At 41.6% G+C, this 21,107-nt stretch overlaps 1 protein-coding gene and 5 non-coding genes across 12 annotated transcripts in view; all 6 read right to left on the bottom strand.

Annotated features, from left to right (window-relative positions):
• Positions 1 to 21,107, bottom strand: part of FGF13 (fibroblast growth factor 13) — a 510,824-nt gene that overhangs the window by 30,663 nt on the left and 459,054 nt on the right. The gene's annotated exons all lie outside the window — the stretch shown is intronic.
• Positions 4,014 to 4,069, bottom strand: MIR7374D (microRNA mir-7374d). Its single transcript, NR_163016.1, has one exon. It is a non-coding gene; the product is annotated as a microRNA mir-7374d (primary transcript).
• On the bottom strand, positions 5,383 to 5,437 carry MIR7373B (microRNA mir-7373b). The gene has a single exon (NR_127645.1). It is a non-coding gene; the product is annotated as a microRNA mir-7373b (primary transcript).
• Positions 5,661 to 5,724, bottom strand: MIR7373F (microRNA mir-7373f). Its single transcript, NR_163017.1, has one exon. It is a non-coding gene; the product is annotated as a microRNA mir-7373f (primary transcript).
• MIR7373C (microRNA mir-7373c) lies at positions 6,183 to 6,238 on the bottom strand. The gene has a single exon (NR_127646.1). It is a non-coding gene; the product is annotated as a microRNA mir-7373c (primary transcript).
• Positions 7,118 to 7,176, bottom strand: MIR7373D (microRNA mir-7373d). The gene has a single exon (NR_127647.1). It is a non-coding gene; the product is annotated as a microRNA mir-7373d (primary transcript).

Here is a 21,107-nt window from a genome sequence, read left to right as displayed (position 1 = left end):
AGATTGAATGGAATGAACAAGCCCCACCATCTCAGTGGGTCCTCTTTTCTCATCAGTTAAGCATAGCTTGAATTCTCGAGCATCATTCTGGAGTATTTGGGAAAAATCTGATGCCTTTTCTTTTTCCAGAGGGAAATGGACAACTACACATATGAAATACCTAATATGGGTTTGGGGAGAGTGTCAGTGAGCTTAAAAAATTTAGGAAGACAGGTTCAAGGCACTACTAAAGTCGAAGGAAGCTGAGCCCTTCCTTTATATTAAATTGAAATCCATCTAGTATTTGGGTAAGGGCTTGCCCTGTCATATCAGTGTGTCTTCCTTTTCTATCAACTGAGCATACTTTGCAACTCTGATACCAATTTTGGACTAGGATCAATGATATTCCTTTTCCTGGAGAAAAATGAGTAACTGCACATACAAACTCTCTAATACAGATAAGAGGATATCAAAGAACTTCAAAGACTCTTTGGGTATGACAGGGTCAAGATGCCTCTGAAGCTGAAGGGTGTTGTGCTGTGGGATGACGGAACAATCCCTTATTTTCTATCTGAGTAACATACATTTAAAGGGTCAAATGGTGTGGGCTTGAGCCTTTGGTTCTCTTTTCCTACCAGCTGAGCAGAGCTTGCATCTCAGAACCTCATTTTTGAGATGCCAGGCAAAAGCAAGACAATCTTTGCCACTTCTGTAGGAAAATGAGCAAGTGGAAAGGCAATGCATCTAATATGAGGTTGGTAGCCAAAGGGATCGTAATTTTTTTGTTGGTGTTGTGTTTTGGTAATAGCAAGGCAAAAATAGCTCCATAGGTGAAGGTTTTTCTAGATTGTTAGAGGAAGGAGCAATTTGTTCCTTTTCATTTGAGTAGTATATTTCAGTTAAAAGGAATGAGCTAGCTCAGTCATATTGCTGGACTTTCTTTTCCCAGCAGATGTATATAGTCTGAATTTCTGAGCATCATTCTGAAGGCTTTTGGCAGGGACACACATGCCTTTCCCTTTTTCAGGGAGAAATGAGTAACTAGACATACAATGCATCTAATACAGGCTCCAGGATATTGATGAGTCTAAGAAACATTTGGAGAAGTTAGGAGCAAGATGACTCTAAAGCTGAAGGATGCTGTGATGAGAGAGCGAGTATTTAGCTAAGGGCTTGCCCATTCATCTCAGAAAGCTCTCCTTTCCCATCAGCTGGGCATACCTTGCATCTGAAAACCTAACTTTGGAGATATTGGGCAGGGGAAAATAATCTCTTTTCTGGGGAGAAGGGGGGTGAGAGGGAAGGAGCAACTGCACATGCAAAACATCTAATATAGGTTTGAGGATTTGGTGAGCCTAAGGAGTATTTGGGGACAATGGGGAGAAAATGTGTTCAAAGTTGAAGGGTGTTGTGGTGGGAGAGGAAGGAGCAAGCCCTTCTTTCATATTAGATTAAGATTTATCTCATATTTGGGCAAGGGCTAGCCCCTCCATCTCAATGGGTCTTCCTTTCCAATCAACTAGGCTTCCTTTGCATATGAGAACCTCATTTTGGAGATGTTGTACAGGAGCAGATGGTTTTAATTGCAGATGGTTTTCATTTTTCTGGAAGTAAATAAGTAACTCTACATGCAATATATCTAATACAGGTTTGAGAATGCTGGCAAGCCTAAGTACTACTTGGGGATTATAGAGGGCAAGATGACTCCAAAGCTGAAGGATATTGGACTGTAAGATGAGGGAGCAATTCCTCCCTTTAAATTATTACATTTATCTAATATTTGAACAATGGCTTGCCCCAACACCTCAGTAGGTCTTATTATCCCATAATTTGAGCACAGGCACACCTCAAAGCCTGATTCTAGCACCGTTGGACTAGGGTCAGTGCCATTGCCTTTTCCAAGGAGAAATGGGTAATAACTGCACATATAACACATCTAATACTGATTTCAGTGTGTTGGCAAGCCTGAGGAACATCTCGTAACGACTGAGTCGAGATTTCTCCAAAGTTGAAGAGTGTTGTGCTGTGAGATGAAGGAATAAACCCTTTCTTCATATTGGATTAACATCATATTAGACTAACAATGTAATAAATTGGATATAAAATATCCAATATTTGGGCAAGGGCTTGTCCCTCCAGTTCAGTGGATCTTCATTTCTTACCAGTTTAGCAAAGCATGCAACACTGGGCCTCAGAGTTTTTTTGAGCAGCAGCAGATACTTGATAAGAGGAAAAGTAACAGCACAAACAAAGAATATGATAAAGTTTGGAGGGCATTGATGAACCTTTGGACATGGCAGGGTCAAATTGTCAATGCTCTTCTTTATGCCAGGGGAGCATTGGCAACTGAGTACATAAAGCATATAATATAAATTTGGTGGTCTTGGCTAGCCTAAGGAAATTTTCAGTGAGGGCAGGGTAAGGATGACTCCAGAGATGAAGAGCGCTGAGTACTGAGATGAAGGAATAATCCATTTCTTTTTGCCTGAGTAGCATCTCTTAGTTGGAAAGGAAGAAATATGTTTCATTCTGTCCCTGGGCCTTCTTTTCCTATTGGCTGAGCATGTCTTGCATCTTAGATCTGCTTTCTGGCAGTCTTGCGGATGACTGATTGTCTCTTCCTTTTTCAGAGGAGAATATTTGTCTATAAAAGCAGGACTTCCAGTACATATTTGGAGTTGCTGGTGAGCCACTGGGACCTTCTGCTTGTGAGGCTGAGATTCCCCCGCAGCTGAGGAGTGTTGTGCTGTGAGATGAAGGAGCAACCCCTTCCTTTCTGTTTGATTCACAGTTTATCAGAGAGTGGGGTAAGGGCTTGCCCCACCACCTCAGTGGTCTTCCTTTCCCATTAACAGAACATACCTTGCATCTCAGCACCTCACTTTGGAAATGTTGGGTAGAGGCCAATGACCTTCCCTGTTCAATAGAGAAAAGGGCAACTGTATGTGCAAGACATTTAATACAGGGTTGAAATTATCAGAGAGCCAAAGGGAATATGCAGAGATGAGGTCAAGATGCTGCTGAAGTGTTTTGAGCTATGAAATGAAGAAGAAATTCTTCCTTTATATGAGTAATATTTGGGTGAAGTTTTATCTCACCTTTTTAGTGGGTCTTCCATTCCCAGAACTGAGCTGACCTTTATCTCAAAGGCTCACTCTAGAGATTTGGGGTATGAACAGATGCCCTTCTCTATTCCAGAGGGAAATGTTGACCTGCATATGCAAGGCATACGATACATGTTTCAAGGCCTTAGAAAGCTTAAGAAATCTTTCTGAGATGGCAAGCTAAGGATGACTCCAGAACCAAATAGTATTGGGCTATGAGATTAAGAAGCAATCCCTTCCTTCTGGTCTAAGCAATATATCTTTTGGAATAGAAAGAGCTTTCCTGTCATTTGAATACATCTTCCTTTCTCATAAGGCAAGGAAAGCTTGAATCTCTGAGCAACATTGTGGGAGACATTGAGAAGGAACCTGTGACCTTACCTTTTCCAGGGGGAAATGGGCAACTACAAATGCATGACATCTAAAATGGTTTTGGAGAGCTTGAGCATATTTCAGTGTTTGCAAGGTAAAGATTAAAGTTGAGCTGAAGGGTGCTGGGTTCTGAGGTGAAGGGGCAATCTCTTCCTGTATATCAGACTAACATTTTTCTGGTATTGGAGCAAGGGCTTGCCCTGTCATCTTATGAGATCTTCCTTTCCCCTCAGCTGAGTATATTTTCATTATATCTTTGAGATGAAGGAGTAATCCACTTCTTTCTGTTTAAGTAATAGCTCTTAGTTGGAAAGAAAGTGTCTCACATTGTCCCTGGGTCTTCTTTTCCTAAGATGAGCATGGCTTACATCTTTGATCCTCTTTCTGATGGTTTTGAGGATGGTTGAATGACCTTTCTTTTCCAGAAGGAAATGTACAACTTCATATGAAGGACATCTAGTACATATTTGGGGCTGCTGGTGATCCACTAGGAACTTTTGTCAATTGCAGGGTCAGGATGCCTCCAAAACTGAAGGGTGAGGTGCTGTGAGATAAAGGAGCAACCCCTTCCTCTCTACCTGAGAAACATTCATCAGCTAGATGGGTAAGGGCTTGCCCCGTCATCTCAGTGGGTATTCATTTCCCATCAGTTGGGCACATCTTCCATCTCAGAGACTCATTCTGGAGGTGTTGGACAGGGGCTGGTGCTCTTCTCTGTTCAAAAGTGAAATAGGCTTCTGTACATTTAACTTTGAGAAATCTGAAAGGAACTTTCAGGGTTGACAGAGTCAAGACGCCTCCATAGATGAAGGGTTTGTTCTATGATATCAAGGAATAATCCTCTGGCAAGGGCTTGCCTCATTATCTCCATGGACATCCTCTTCTCATCAGTCAAGCATAGCTTGAAGCTCAGTCTCATTCTAGAGGTTTGGGGCCCTTGTAAATTGCCATCTCAGTTCTAGGGGGCATTGGAAAACTGCATATGCAAAGTATCTAATATATATCTGTAGGTCAAGGAAACATCAGGAGCTGTCATGGAGGCATCTTCAAAGCTGAAGGGTATTATTTTGTGAGATGAAGGAGAAAATCCTCCCTTACTGTCTAATACTGAAATTAAAGGGCTTTTCCACCATCTCTTCATGAGATGTCTCTTATTCCATCATCTGACCATACATCATAGTATCTTCCACTAAAATTACGGAAGATATTCTAGAATTCTTCAGTATCCTAGGGGTCTATAAGCATCTGCATATACATGCCATCTAAACTATATTTTGGCATCTTTGAAAATTAAGGGAACTTCCAGGGATGTCAAAGAAGGAATGACTCCAATATTGAAGGGAATTTGAGCTTTGGGATGAAGAAGCAAAGCCTTGGTGAGCACTCCAGTAACATCTTTCAGGTCTTTATGAAAGGGTTTAACCTATTTCCCACGTTTTCTTTTCCCCTGGGATGAGCACTGCAGGAATTACAGCATAAGGTCTAAATATTTTTTCTGTATTTCAGGTAGAAATAGGAAATTGTACTTACACAGCATCTAAAACATATTTGCAGGGGGTTATCTATTCTAAGGAAGCATTATCAGGAAAGAGAAGGTGCCAACGTTTAAGGGCTTGTGCTTTGAGATGAAGGTACAAATGCTTCATTGGTGACTAAAGTAACTCAATCATTAAGAGTTTGAAGCCATATATCCAAGAGTCTCTTCTTTTTTCCATAAGCCAAGCATAGTTTGAACATCAGAACTTCTTTCTGCAACTGTCTAACAGGGACCATTGCCCTCCCTTCCTCTCACAGGCAGAAACAGTCAGCTGTACATACATGGATCTAAGCCACATCCAAGGGCTTCAGAAAGCACGAGAAAACTTCGGGGGATGCCAGGGAAGAAGCAATTCCAGTGCTGGAGGATGCTGCGCTTTGAGATGAAGAAGCACGCCCTTCATTGGTAGCTGAGTAAGATAACTCAACTACTAACAGAAGGGCTTGCCCTGCCATCACCTTAGGTCTTCCTTTCTCATCAGTTGAGCAGAGCAGGAATCTAGAAGTCTTATTCTGAGGGTGTCCGGTAGGAATCGGAGACATAGGGAACTGTACATAAATCACATCTTGTACATATTTGGAGGGGCTCGATGAGATTGTGGAAACATCTAGGGACCCCAGAGACGTGATGTTCTCAAAGCTGAAGAGCTTTGTGCTTTGAGATGAAGAAATAAACCCTTTATTAGTGCCTGAGGAAAATATCGCAACATCTCAATCATTAATAAAAGGGCTTGCCCCGCCATCTCTTGGTGTTCTCTTTTTTCATTAAGTGAGTAAAATAGGAATCAAAGAACTTCATTTTGGAGGCTTCTCTGTCACAAGACACTCAATGCATGGAATTGCATACACATTTGGAGACTTCGTTGAACCTGAGGTACTTTCCACAGATGCTAGGTACAAGATGCCCCTAATTAAGGAGGGCCTGGTGCTTTAAGATAAAGGAACAAAACCTTGATTTTCCCTGGAATAAGATTACTCAGTTATTAACATAAGATGAAGGACTTTGGGCTGTATGTGACACAAAGGAACATTCCTCTACAGTAAAGTAAAATCACATGACTAGTAAGAGAAGAGCTGGAAGAAGCCATCTCCCAATGTCTTCTTTTTTTCTGTCAACTCCTAGAAACTTCCATAGATTCCAGATACATGTTGGAACCACTACTGAAGGGCATTGTGCTGTGAGATGAAGAAGCAAGCTCTTTATTAGTCACTGAGTAAGATCACGCAGATGATTAATAAAAGGGCTTGCCCCGCCATCTCCCAGGGCATCCTTTTCCCATCAGCAGAGCATAGCTGGAATCTAAGAGTCTTATTCTGGAAGATTCAAGAAAAGGCTCATGTCCTTTATTGCCTCAGGTAGAAATAGTGCACCATTCATTAACTGCTTCTAATATATATATTTGTATGCTTTCTCAAGCCTGAGGAAATTTCTGGTGATGCCACTAGTAGGTTGCTCCTGATGTTTAAAGGTCTTAGTTTTGAGATTAAGAAGCATGCCCTTCATTAATAACTGAATAAGATCATTCAATCATTAATAAAAAGGTCTTGATTGCAATCACTCAGTCTCTTCTTTCCATATCAGCTGAGCAGAGCTCCAAGAAATTTCCATAGATATCAGGCACACAACAGAGCAAATGCTCAATGGTATTGTGCCATGAGACAAAAAAGCAGTCCCTTTTATTGGTCACTGTGAATAAGATCATGAAGATGATTAATAAAATGGTTTCATATGCAATCTTCCAGTCTCTTCTTTTCCCATAAACTGAGCCTAGAAAGAACTTTAGAGCTGCAGCTTGGAGGTGTTGGTCAGAGGACGGTGTTCTTCCCTGACATTACAAATGGTGAATTGTGTGGTTATCTAGATAGGACCTCTTAAGTCATAAGATTCAACCCCAACATTTTACAGATGAGAAAATTGAGGTCCTGAGAGGGGAAGTGACTTGTGATCATTGATTAACAGACTAAAAGCAGTAAGGGATCTCAGAAGCCATCTAATCCAGTCCTCTTGTTTTCCATGTAGTAGTATCTGGGACATAAATGCAAGTGTTTCTTTTGAGACCAGTCTAGAATACATTCTTTGAGGCTCACCTGGGCCTCTGAAGGCTGTTGTGCTATGAGATGAAGAAGCAAGCCCTTCATTATTGCTAGATCAATAAGATCACTTCTACAAATAATAAAAGGGCTTGCCCCGCCATCTACAGATTTCTGCTTTTCCCATGAATATGAGCTGAGCAGAGGAAGCATCTTGGGGGCTTAAGAAAAGGGAGTTGAGGGTAGGACTGCTGGCATTCTTGAAATCAGACTGAAATGAGGAACAGTAAAGCTACAGAGCACATTTCTGAGCTTAGGGAAAGCCTGGGTCTTTAGACCCTTGGCAACCACTTGTGTTGTAAAGAGTGATCACAAGATGTGAGTATGTGTTCATTTTGTAAGATAACTTTTCAAGTTCTAGAGACCTAGAGATCTTGTGTCCTTTGACCAGAGTCCACTGACATCTAGGCAAGTTTCTGCAATTGAGAGAATGATTATCAGCTCTAGATCTGACCAGTTATGTCAGAAGACATGGATTTGCAGATCTGACATAAATTAAAAAATGTTTGGATGGCCACATCTATAAACTCTATCACTTCTGAATTATTTAAGAAGCAAACTTGTTGGAGCACAGAACAGTAATTCTAAGTTATTTTTGGTCTTGACATTTTGTACTTGGGAGTTTTTCCATTTTGCTTTTTTGGCACAGAAGAAATAAATCACTATTTCATATTTGATCTACTCTCTACTTTGTATATGTTTCTATTTCCCCTTTGAGGAGACACTAGATGATAAGAACAAAATCTGAGCCTCAAGTAGTTTTCATTTGCTTTCCAGGGTAGGGTTGTAAAGAAGCACAGACTGTGAGACCTTGACCCCTCTTATAAGATGCCAGGTTCCAGAAGGATTTTAACAGTTGCCTTTTGCATAAGTCCAAGGTGGCAGGGAGAGGGAGATAGAGTAGTATGGTGAGAACATATCCAAGGAAGGGTGCAGAGTCCTCAGAATCCATCAAGATGCGGTGAAAGCTCACTTCTAAGTGCTGAGAGATGCAAGGGAAGAGATTAAGGTTCCTATGGAAAGGAGATGAAGATCAAGCCAAAGAGCAAAAGGCAAGGTGAAGGGTTGGATGGGAAATAGTCTTTAAGACCAACTCTGCCATTTTACATATGAAGAAACTGAGGTCCTGAGAGGGAAAAGTCATAGTTTTATAGACTGAGAGCTGGAATGTGACTTCAAAGACTATTTAGTCCAAACTCCTGACCTTATATATAGCAGTGATTAGAACATGTGTGGTTGGTACATTGCTTAACCCATGTTGACAAACCTATGGCACATTTGCTGGAGTATGTGGGAAGAGTCTGCTCCCTTCTTCCTTTCCACATGCACCTGAGGACATTTCTTACATAACCCACACCTCTGCCCAGCAGCCCAATGGGAGTGCTTTCTCTCTCTCTTGTCTGGGTTAAAGGGGGGTCTCACAGGCTGTGTGAGGGTTGCAGTTTGGGCACTTGGTCTCTAAAAGGTTTGCCATCACTGGCCTAGACCATCAAAAACAATTAATAAATTCATGTTGACTTGATTTGGGAATTTAAGAACAAGGAAACAATGTGAATTTGTTTTAAGTATTAATAAAGAACATATTAAATAGCTGGAGAAATGATCAGTGCTCAGGTCTGGGCAGTGACAAAATAAAAATGACAAATACTACTTAAATTAATTTATACTTTTAATGCTATATTAATCAAATTACCACAGGGACACTTTACACAACCAAATAAAATAATAACAAAATATACTTGGAAAAACAAAAGACCTAGGATATCAGAGGAAATATTGAAAAGGATTATAGACAATGAAAGAAAAGCACTTCCAGACCTCAAGATATATTATAAAACCATAGTTATCAAGACAATCTGGTATTGGTTACAGAAAAGAGAGATAGATCAATGGAATAGGCTAGACAAGGGAGAATCAGAAACAAAAGAACTCCATAACCCAGTACTCAATGAAGTGGATAATATAAATTACCTAAGGAAGAAGTCTCTATTTGATAAAAAAAAATGTTAGGAAAACTGAAAATCAGTCTGGCAGAAACTAGGCATAGACCAACACATTACACCATATTCTACAATACAGTAAATAGATATAGGATATTAATATTAAAGATTATACTATAAAAATTAAAAGAGAAACCAATCGTATGCCTTTCACAGCTATGGGTAGAAGATAGAGTCTTTTTATTTTTAAATGTTTTATTTTATTTTAAAAAATACTTTCCATGTTTTCATGATTCATTTTCTTTCCCTCTCCTCTTCCCTCCCTTCTCCCAGAGCCGACAAGCAATTCCACTGTGTTGTACAAATGTTATCACTTGATACTTATTTCCATATTATTCATTTTTACCATAGAACTGAAACCCCAAATCATATGCTCATTTCACTCTGCATCAGTTCTTGGAGATCTTTCCAGTTCATAAAAAATCCTCCATTTCATCACTCCTTACAGCACAAATAGTATTCCATCACCAACAGATACCACAATTTGTTCAGCCATTCTCTAATCAAGGGACACCCCTCTCATTTTCTAATTTTCTGCCACCACAAAGAGCGTGGCAATGAATATTTTTGCACAAATATTTTTAGGAGATATAGTCTTTTTTTTAAACCCTTACCTTCTGTCTTGGAATCAATACTATGTATTGGTTCCAAGGCAGAAGAGTGGTAAGGGTTAGGCAATGGGGGTTAAGTGATTTGCCCAGGGTCACACAGCTGGGTCAGTCTGAGGTCATATTTGAACCTAGAACCTCCTGTCTCCAGGTCTGGCTCTCAATCCAATGAGCTACCCAGATGCCCCCGGAGATATAGGCTTAATGAAACACAAGATACAAAAAAGAGATTTCAAAAGATAACCAAATATAGATAAAAATTAATAACTTCAATTACAGGAAACTGAAAATGTTCTACCCAGACAAAACAAATATGCCCAAGTATAGAAATAGTAGGATGGGGGGAAAGGGCTTGTTATTCAAGATATATAATCTCTCTCTTTCATATATATGCAGATATATATATACACACACACATAGCTAATAGCTGTTCTCCAAAAGAAAAATGGTTAAGTGATATGAATAAATAGTTGTCAAAAGAATCACAAATAATTCACAATCACATGAAAAACGTTTTAAATTACTAGTAATAAGAAAAATGCACATCAAAACAATCCTGATGTCATAGAACCACATAAAAAATAATGAAAAGTCTTGGCCTGCCATCTCCATTGTCTTCTTTTCCCAGAAGCTATGGATGGGGCAGTCTATGAGCCTTGTCCTGGAAAGGTACAGTCAAGCTGAAATATATATCACCTACCCAGCAAATCCCAAGACCTTATTATGTCTTGATTGTACATTCCCAGGATAAGGCTCAGAGATTGCCCCATCCTCAGCTTGTTATAAAAATGAATCTGGAGGCTTATAACTAGATTTATAAGCATTTATTAGTACAGAGAAAGATAAAGAGAGATAGGTTTCAGCCTTTCTAACTCTAGGTAAAAATCCGATTCCCCATTGCAGCCAGCACTCTGAACCACAGCTTGTCAGAGATCATCAGATAAGAAAAGAAGGAGCAAGCCCAGAGACAGAGACCAGTCAGGAGAAAGAGAGAGCTCCTCAGTTTCCCACATTGGCTTTTCAAACCTATGCTCCTTCCAGTCTCAGATAATAGGTCAATAGTTTTCAAATATTATGCAATGTGATGCTGGATGCTGGTGCTGGGGTGCTGATGTTGGGGGATGCCAGGGAACACCAGGGGACCCTGCTGTCACACAGGACACATGACACTGTGACTCCTTTGTTGAGTCCTTCTGAGATGGACTGAGTTACAGATCCCCTAAATATTTACTTCACATGAGCTTATGGGGAAAGAAGACAAAGAAAATCAAGAATTCAGGAATCCTTTATTGGAAAGGTAGAGAATGTAGCATCCCAGTCCTGTGGGTCCAGCAGAAATTTCGTTTTTTTAATATACAGGTGATGAAATGGAGACCCAGGAAGCTTAAGTGACTTAGGATCAAAGAATCATAGATCTAGAAATTGAAGGGTCTTTAGAGGTCTTTTAGTCTATCTCCATCATCTTATAGTTTAAGACAGTAAAGAATGGAAAAGAAAAGGGATTTGTTCCAGGTTATATAGTTGGCAAGTGACAGTAAAGGGATCCAAACCTAAAAATATGATTCCAACTCCAGCATTCTTTCCTCTATTTCAAGTTCTTTGATTTTAAGGAAAAACAAAACAAACACTGAAGGACTTCTGACTTGTGGACCCATGTAGGAGAATGGAAAGAGAACTGGACTAGGAATTTTAAAACCTCTGCTAGAGAATTCTTGGCATGTGATCTTGGACAAAATCACTTAATGGGCCTCAGTTTCCTTATCAGTGAAACAAAGTTAATAGTATCAGCATCAGCAGTCAAGAGAGTTAAATAAGATAAAGAATGTGCTTCACAACTGGAGAGTACTAACTGTATAAAATTATCTTAATATTATTATTATCAATAAAGGTCAAAGCCCTGTTCTTTGGTCACTGTCAAGTCAATTCCAAAAACAAAAAAAGATCTTGGTGGAATAACAGAAAGCCTGTCCCAAAACAGGCCTTCCACGAGAATGAATTTATCCCTGGAGGCCTGGTCTTCCTCTGTCTGGAACTCCAGTGCCCTTTTAGTGTGCAGTGAGCTGAAATAGTTGCTATCCTTCCAACCCTTGCACATCCTCCTCACATTTGAAGCACACCCCCAACTTAGAAACTAGACTTGGTTAACTGTGGGGAAGCACAAGTAGGATGAAAGTGATCCCCATGGCTAGACATGACAAAGGGAAGGAGGAGGGGAAAAGAAATCTCCTGTCTTGGGGTGGCTATTTTATATTTGGGAAAGAAGCCATCACTGTAATGCTTCTCATGCTGTCCACTATCAAGCAAGTCAAGTGGGCAAGGGGGCTTTGGCTGCTTTGAATGTATTATTATTTTCTCCACCATATAGAGGAAAATGTCACATATTTGGAGGGAGTGCTCATACCGGGGTAAGATGATAAGTGCATCAAAGGAGTGAAGCAAAAGCAAAAAGGATTCTGTATTACTAGTATCTTATGTTCAAGAAAAAGAATCACAGCCCCCATGGCCTTTCCTGGCCCCTTTTATTGATTTCTCATTTCTCTGCCTATTTTCTTACATCTTTGCCTTCTTTATTGACTTTCCTCACATCTCCGTTTCTTAGCTATGGCTATTCCATGGATAACTTGGATTGTGAAAGTTTGCAAACAATTTGTTTCTACATTAAATGAAATTAGTGGGAGGAGAGGGGCAGGAAGAGGGGAAGGGAACCTGACTGCTCAGATCAGCAAATACATTTTGACAATGAAGGTGGCCCATTAGGATGCCAAGTCACAGAAGCCTTCCTTTTGGCAGGAAAAGTCCTGAATATCCTCCTCCTACTTCCCATATTATTGTAGGGGATCTAAAGAGATTCTGCCTCTTGATAAAGGAAAATAAAGAGAGTCAAGGTAATCTAGCATCACTCACACGAAGTAACCAAGGAAGCATGGAGCAGAATGTATATTCCAAATTGGAAGAGTGGAGAAAACATATTGTGGGACACGACACTTATCAGCCAAAGAAAGTGACTATACAAAGCATGAGGAAAGTGGTTTATTAGTCAAAATTCTGACAGCTCCACTGAAGAAATTGGGGGAGCAACACCAGCTGCTGTGTGCCTCTAAAAGGGGTATGACAAAAATCAGGGACACATCGTCAAACCTGAGGTACTGTGGCAATATTTCTTGGTATGGCTACTTAAAAATGGCTATTGTCCCTAGGAAGTTGCGCAGTTGGCAATAAGAAAAGAAGTTAACATGGGAAACAAGCTCTGGGAGTAAGACTGAAGTATCAAGAAAATGGAGTTAAGTAAGTGAGGCTGCTCTTGAGTGAGGACAGGTACATGTGACAGTCTCATAACATTGATGGTGTTCCTCTGTGGTTTGGAGGAGCTATTTGATGAATGCCTGTATTCAGTATGTGCTAACTACCCCCACAAATCAACCAACTGACAAGTCAAGCTAGTAATTCTTGCTACTTTGCACTAGAAAGTTCTAGGAAGCATTCTACATCTTCTGGTTTCTGAGAAAACCCCCCCTTTAGCTGTGGATTGTCTTAAGTCCCCTCAAGAAGTTCTGGGGTGCTGTCAGGAGCTCAAGAAGGTCTCAACTATCATCAGTACAAGTAGCGCCACAGACCGAGATTTTCAGGTTCCTGGGCTATGTTGGTTTTATTTTAATGTGGGCACACGGAAAGGACCTGTCATTTCACTGCTGAGGGGAACTCCAAGATGAAGGAACTCCCCTGCTAATAATAGGGGTAGACACCTTCTTTGCAACTTACAGTCTTCGAAAGTTGTCTGAAGCCCCGGTAAGTGATATTCCTACGTTGGTTAAGAACCCCCTTGTGGGGACACCCAGAATTTTTCACCTTTTCAGAGTGAGGGCCCTCATCTACATGCTCTCCTTCCACTTGCCAAAGAACCTAAAAAACTCGCTCAGCATCAAGGAGTGCATTTGTCACTGGCTGAGACAGGAGCGGAATCCCAGTGTTTTGTCTTTGTAGTAACTGCCAATTACAAGAGCACCAATTTCTACCTATGCATCTGATTCAAGTCATCCTTCCAGTGAGTTCTGCTAGGGAGCCAGGATGATGAAGGTCACTTTCAGGAGTCGTCAATAAGTTCACAGCCAACATGAAATTGGAGTCACCAATTACTGAGTGATCAAGTTATGGACAAGAAACTGAATGAAGATCTGAGAGGCAACCAGTGGTGCTTTCATTGCACATCCAAGGTCAGCCAGAAGAGGATAGGTACCCTGGGTTTTGAGAGAGTAGACTACAATGGGATCAAATGGAAGGTATTCTCTGAATGAAGGAAAAATCTCAGGTAAATGATCTCAAGATTTAAAATTCTACAAGGAAAGTCATAGTGGGCAACGTGATGCTCTCAAGAATAAAATTTTAATCAATGATGTTTGAAAAAACCATGGAGAATGAGAAAGGTACCAAAATATTGGAGAAAAGCAAATGATGTCTCCATTTTTTTAAGTAAGGGAATGAATCTACATTCCTTCTATATTCACCTTTACAAGACAATGGCAAACTACAGGCCATTGAGATAGACCTTCCTTGATTCCTGGAAATATTATTATGAAAGGGAGAGTTAATGTCTGAACATTTAGAAAAGGCAACAAAGATCACAATGGACTCTAGCATAGCTCTGCCAGTAACAACTCATGCCAGGTTGATCAATTTTCTGTTTTCAATAGTTATTAGACTGGGAGGTCAAGAGGAGGTTATAGACAGTTTAGCTAGATTTTAGTCAAGCATTTGAAAAAGTTTCTTATGCTCCTCTTGTCAAAAAGACGGAGAGATGGGAGCTAGATTGTTTAGAAGTGTCTAAGAAATCAAGATCATTTTGATATCAGTGGCATAATCTCCCAGTTCACTGACTCAGAGATCTAAGCTTGGTCCTCTATTTAATGTAAAGCCAATCAGGGTCTTGGGCAATGTATAGCTGGCATACTTAACTATTTTGGAGTTTATACCACGCAGGAAGGGAGAGCTGAGACAAGACTGTCAGGCTCCACAAAAATCTGGGCTACAGTTTTGAGCTAAATTAATTAAGACTCGTTCTTCTTGGCCCCAGATGACATAATCAGACACAATGGGTTGGAAAGGGCAAAGAGGCAAATTCTGATTAGACATTTTGACATGAAAACCCTAATGCGTGGAGTTATGTGAAAAGGAATGGGTCACCTCTGAAGACATGGAGTTCCTACTCACAAAGGTCTTCATGCAGGGGCTAGCTAGTCACTTATTAGGCATGTTCTATATAGCAAAAATTCCTTTTCAGTTATAGGTTGGACCAGACAGCTCCTGAACTCTGATCCTACGCAATTCTCTGAGTTATGGATCTAAATAAGAAAAAGTCAACTGCTCTGTGGTGCTGTCAGATGTCAGCAAGTTAGGCAGCCTCCAAAGTAAATACAACAACGCAACATTTCAAGCCAGGAAGAATTTCCTCTCCTGCTGCCAAGTGCTCACTTTGTTGTTCCCCGGCTCTTCCCTGGGGTTGTTTGTAATCCCTGGGCAGCTTCTTTAGAATGGCAGAGAACCCAAACATCAACGAAGGCTTTATGTTGTGGAGTGGCCATCATTTTCAGTGGGCACAGGTTTATTGAGAAATTAATCTAGCTCTGTTCCACAATGCAAGCCAGGCTAATTGTGTTCTGCACATGTGTGATAACAGGTGGTGGGCAAAGAGAGACAAAATGAGTAATATCATGTTCGTTCTGTGAAATTCTCCAAACCTTTGGGTTAGAGGAGTGAGCTGTCATAAAGTCAGAGAGATGTCTTCTATACGCTTATCTGTGCATGTGTGTGTGTGAGAGTAAAGTCTTAGTGGGAACATGGAAGAGGCCCATGGCTTCTGGGAATTCCTGAAAGATTCAGGGGGAAAACGGGTTCATACGTCAGAGCCAACTGGGTGGTACAGCAGATAGACTGCTGGACCTAGAGTCAGAAGACTTGGGTTCAAATCCTGTCTCAGATATATCCTAGCTGGGTGATCCTAGGCATGGGAAGGCACTTAACCTCAGCTTGAGGATTAAATGAGAAAACATATGTAAAGCACTTAGCACAGTGCCTTGCATGTAGGGAGTGCTATAAAATAGTAACTATAACCATTATTATTGTTGCCACTCCAGAGATACTACATGCCGCACCTCACAAAACCTGGAAATCTGAGTTTGGGGCAACAGCAGGGGAGGGAGGGAGGGAGAGAAGAAGAAATGGGGGGAGAGAGAGACAGAGAGAGGGAGAGACAGAGAGAGGGACAAGAAAAGAGGGAGAGGAAGAGAGGGAGAAAGAAGGAGAGAGAGATAACTAGCCCAATTGACAGTTCTTAAAAATAGCATAGTTAAAACTTGCAATGTACCCAGTATCTTCTGAAGTTGTCATGCTAAAGATGGTTCCATTTATGTAACTGAGCCTAGGTGCCTATCTGGAAGCATAGTTTCAATAGTACAGCAGTTTTAATCTGTAGTAATATTGGTGCTTTAATCACCAAACATAATATTACATTGGACTAGTGCTTTTGGGTTTAAAAAGCACTTGCATGCCTATTATTTGGTGTGATTTGTATTAAAATTCCACCCACAACGTATAGGACAGGGATTACTGTCCTCCTTTCTCTCTTTTTTAAACAAGTCAGGTAGTGCTAGATCAAAGACATCAAGTGACTAGTCCAAGACCACACTGCTAGTAAATGCCTGGCACAGAGAGCAGGGCTACACCAGCACTCTGTGAGTCCGATGCTCTCTCCATCCTGCCCTGGAGAAGGCACTGGAGATCTTTGACAACTGTCCCCAAGTGGGTCTTGAGGGTTGCTTTAATATAAGTGAAATGAAATTGCTTGCATTTATCTGCAGGAACCAAGGAAAGCTCTCTGCTGCAAACAGACTGAAAATGATGGGGTTCGCTTTCCAAAGTACAGGATCCACATGAGATGCGGTGAGCTTCAGGAGATGGCTGCCAATAAATAGTAAGAGAGCAAATATCATCTCTGCTCATCGCCAGGGCTTGTGGGGGCTGGGGAGATGTGAGGAATTCTTCATCAGCTTTGCATGACCATTACCTATTTTGAATAATGTTCAGCTTTCCATTTCAGCAGTGTAGACTAGTAAAGCATTTGCATGAGAATACAAAATGCATCAATTACCACTGCAGGAAGCACTTAAAACTTAAGGTAATTATATAGTATGGGCATGGTTTCCCAGAACTCAAACAAAATAACAACTCATTCTCCAGTCACCCTCTAAGGCAATTATTATTCTATGTTACCCCTGATCTTGCTCACTAAAAATCCCTCTCTTTACAATTATATTCACATTATAAATTCCTACTTTGTTCTTCTGCCATCAAGCTTTCCCAGCTGCCTCAGAAAATTTGCATTCTGTAAAAAGCTGACCTAGACAGCTAATGGAGATGGATTCTCCAGTTACGCTCAGGCTGAGAAGAAAAGGACTGCAGGCTTTCTGAATGTATTTAAGCAAAGTATTTATACACGAAACACACTCCCCAATGGGGTCCCTTGTTTGGCATTCCCCTTGCCTATAAAGCTGGCACTTGGCTAGTGGCTCTCTGCTGCCCCACTGCTTTGGTTGCATTAGGGGCCTGCCACAATCTGGTCAACACCTCCCCTTTTCCAGCCTCCTCCCTCCCCACGCACGGCTGCTTTGCAGGAAGCCTCCTCTCTTCCAGCAATGAGAGAGAGAGAGAGAGAGAGAGAGAGAGAGAGAGAGAGAGAGAGAGAGAGAGAGAGAGAGAGAGAGAGAGGGGGGGGGGGGGGCTCATCTTCAACTATGTGCAACGGAAAAGGTGTAGCAACCATGGAAAACACGCAGCCTCTAGAACTAAGAAGGTGATTTCTTTAGGCAAGCGTTAGAGAGAGAGCTCAAGTTCACAGCTGGGATGGGGAAAATGTCACTAAGTGCTCTCCAATTTCCTTCTTTCAGCTGCAGAACCTAGAACAAGATTCAGTATCCTAGCAAGGACCATATGGAATATGATGGAAATAGAATTATGCTATACTCCCATTTCTTTATTTTCAATTCTACAGTTGTCTCTCATCCAAACCTCTATTCACCCATCCATCCATTCATCTGCTGCTTTTGAAAATAATGACTTGTGGCCACCTTGTTATTTACTCTGACCCTAAGTCTTGGCATGTAGAATTTGTACCCAGTTAGTCCTTTCTTGTATTTCAAGCCTTTTTTCCCTCTCCAGTGACAATCTCCTGACACTAGTTCTTATGGGAAATTATTCCATTTGTTTCTGACCATATCTCTGATATTTACCCTAGCGATTTGAAATTGCATGTGCTTTGGGAGGGCAGAAGCATGGCTGATTCATTTCTGTCTTTCCTGTGGCGCTCAGGACAGGGTCTTATTGAGTAGGCACTCGGTAAATATTTGTTAAGTAAATGAATGAATCTATGAATGAGCAATTCCTGCCCTCCAAGGTGCTATCGTTATACTATTAACAATAACAGCACATTTCAAACCATCTTAGTTCTGGCTGGCTGCTAGCAAAGGCTTTGATTTGGTCATCTGGTCAATGAGATTCTCATTTGGATGCTTTCATCATCACCCAGGGCTGTAGTTTCAGAAACAGTTTCAATTACTGAGGCATTCTCCCAAATCTCCATCCCCTTCCCCCTTCTGTGCCATCAAGATCCCTGGGACACTAAACTCGGCCTACAGCTCCCTTTCGTTACTGGAAAATTTCATAAAGAGCGAGGCTTGGATAGTATCAAGGTTAGAGAAATCAGTTTTGCAGCACCAAGTCAAACTCTTGCGGAATCCTTTAGTCTACACTGCATAGTTCAGTGAGGACTCTTCCCTGAGCATTGCTGCTAGCTCCCACTCAGCCCTTTAGGAAACAAAACCAAAAAAACTCATCTGAGGTGACTTAAGAGATTGGGTTCCTTTGGGGCTTACAATTTTTTGGTACTGATTCTAAATGGGGCTCCTTCTGATGAGAATTTGCCATGACCTGCTGGTTTAGTGCAGGTGATCCTGTATTTCCTCTGAAGGCTAATCCTTTGGGGGCTAGCTTATAATAATTGGCATTCCTTCTGACTCTCATTGCACAGATGAAGAGTCAAACTGTGGCATGTCAGGAAATCTCCACCTTCATCATTGGATAAAAAAAAGCACTTGACAATTGATTATTTTTGAAGATTCTGTTTTCCAGTGTCAAAGAAAAGAGTAATGAAATTGTATCTGAGCAGAAGGAAGCTAAATTATTTATCTCATACTAATTTTTACCAGATGGTTGGTGGTGAAAAATCTCCATCAGAGAATGTGCTGTATATATTACTTTTAGGATAATCAAGGGATCTAACTTTGAATTGGAATGGTATATTTATATTGAGCCTTACAACTCCCCCTGATTCTAAGCACAGGAGGCTCTAAATATACATGATTAGAATATAATAAATCATATCACGAAGTCAGGAGAAGTTACATCATCATCTCATGAATCACATCAGCAGTGGGATTGCTGCTCTTTCCTTCTTAACCTTCAGAAGACGAGAAAGGTGGAGGCCAATTCTATTCCCCCCTTCAGGCTCTGAAGGAGCCAATGGTAGAGAGAGGAAAGAAGGAGAGAAGATAGCTCTTGGTCCTTCCTGAGATTCTCATAGCCCAGCCAGGCCCACAGACCTACTGCCTTTCCTCAGAAATTAACTTGGTCTCCAGGGAGAGGAGTGACAGGGGAGCTGGAAGGGAAGTAGAGGATCTGTCCAGAAGTGTATCTTGGTTCTGGATTTCTTCTTCCCAGCCTGCACCCCACAACAGGGATGCACAGTCTAGACTCTTAATAAATGGGTACTGATTGATTTGTGGACTGACTGACAATAGCTTTGTGGAGAACATAATGGCTCATTCATTTGTCTTTACTCAAGTTCTCTTGATTAGAAAACAGGAAAGTATAGTAAACCAAGTCCCCGGAGAGGCCACTCTAGATTTATCCAGTGGTTAGCACCTCATTGCCAATAAAATGGAAGCTGGCTGAGGAGGGCAAGGAAAGCTTTACTTTTGTGTTTGTAGCCCTAGTGCCTGCCTATCATAGGGCTTGTCTCACAGTGGACACTAATAATGTGTTTTTATTCATTTGTTGAATTAGTCATTCATTTCTGAACAGACTGGTCCTCTCAGCAGAATGTAAGTTCCTCTGGATCAGTTGCGCAACTATCCCCTTTTGGTACCTGTATCTTCCGTGCCTGTGAAGGGGTGACTGCAGCCAAAAGCAGTTCCCTTTCTAGTGCAAACACTCCCTCTAGCAAAGAGCCGACTTAGGCCTTGAACTGGGAGCCTGGATGCTGCTAGTAATTCCGAGCTTTGTGAGGCGAAAACTTAGCTAAGCGGGAAGTGTTCCTGATGTGCCCTTCAGGAGCTTGCAATCTAGAGGACGGCATGGAGCTAAAGAAGTAAATGCAGGATAATGGGCAGGGGAAGGGACAATGACAGCCCGCAGAAGGACTCTCTCTCACAAGGGTCATTCTCATTTGGAGAGGTTGCCCCGCATTGGGCCAGGATGCAGAGTGCCTTTTAGGCTCCTAAAGCAGTCAGTAACTGACTAGGAAGCCTAATGAGGGGAGGGTGAGCTGGTGCCCTCAAATATAGCCTCCTGCTCAGGAAGGAGCTCCCTTTGGCCAGGGCTCCCCTTGCATTTGTTTTGCATGGTGTAGACATGTTCCCTATCCCTTTCAGAATAAAAGCTTCTGCTTCATTTTTTTAAATGCTGCAGGCCTGTGTTGGTACCAAAGCACTTTCCATGAAACAGTCCGACACTGGAGGCAAGCCTGGAGATGGGCTGGTACCCAATGCGGGATGGAACTTCACCAAAATGCTCTGGTTGACACCGGGCCGGGCCTCTAGGATCTAGCTAGTCTCTTTTAGAGAAGGGAAGAGTGCCCAGACACAATGGGCCTGGGAGAACAAACGCACACTTTGCTGGGAAAGGAAGGACAGAAGTGAAACTGTTTTTTTCTCTTATTATTAAACATCTGGCTGGGAGCTTATAGAAGGCTCGCTAGCTGGAAAGTAATAGGAGCAGCAGGGGGCTATGGCAAAGGGTAGCAATCCGAATGGAGGTGCTTTCCACTGTGCAAGCACATGAAATGGCCTACACAGCTATGAGGGGGAAAGAGGCAGGTGTGCAAAAAGCAGCCAGCCACTGGAGGCCAGGCCCATACACATATACATGCACACACACGCGGCAGGAGTAATGGCTGCAGATTACACATTTGTCTTTTCAGCAACATTAACTCCCAATTCTTCTAAATAGTCTCAGAGCATATTCAAAGTGTCTTTATGCATTTTGAGTAAGCCACAGGGGCAAGGGACCTTCTACTCTCCATAACTCCATTCTAGTCCTCCCTGCTTTCTCCGGCAGGCCAGGGTCTCTGTGCACTGTTGGTTCTGAGTGCC

Source organism: Monodelphis domestica, chromosome X, assembly GCF_027887165.1.
Source record: "Monodelphis domestica isolate mMonDom1 chromosome X, mMonDom1.pri, whole genome shotgun sequence".
NCBI lineage: Eukaryota > Metazoa > Chordata > Mammalia > Didelphimorphia > Didelphidae > Monodelphis > Monodelphis domestica.
This window is presented reverse-complemented; position numbering and strand designations above follow the sequence as displayed.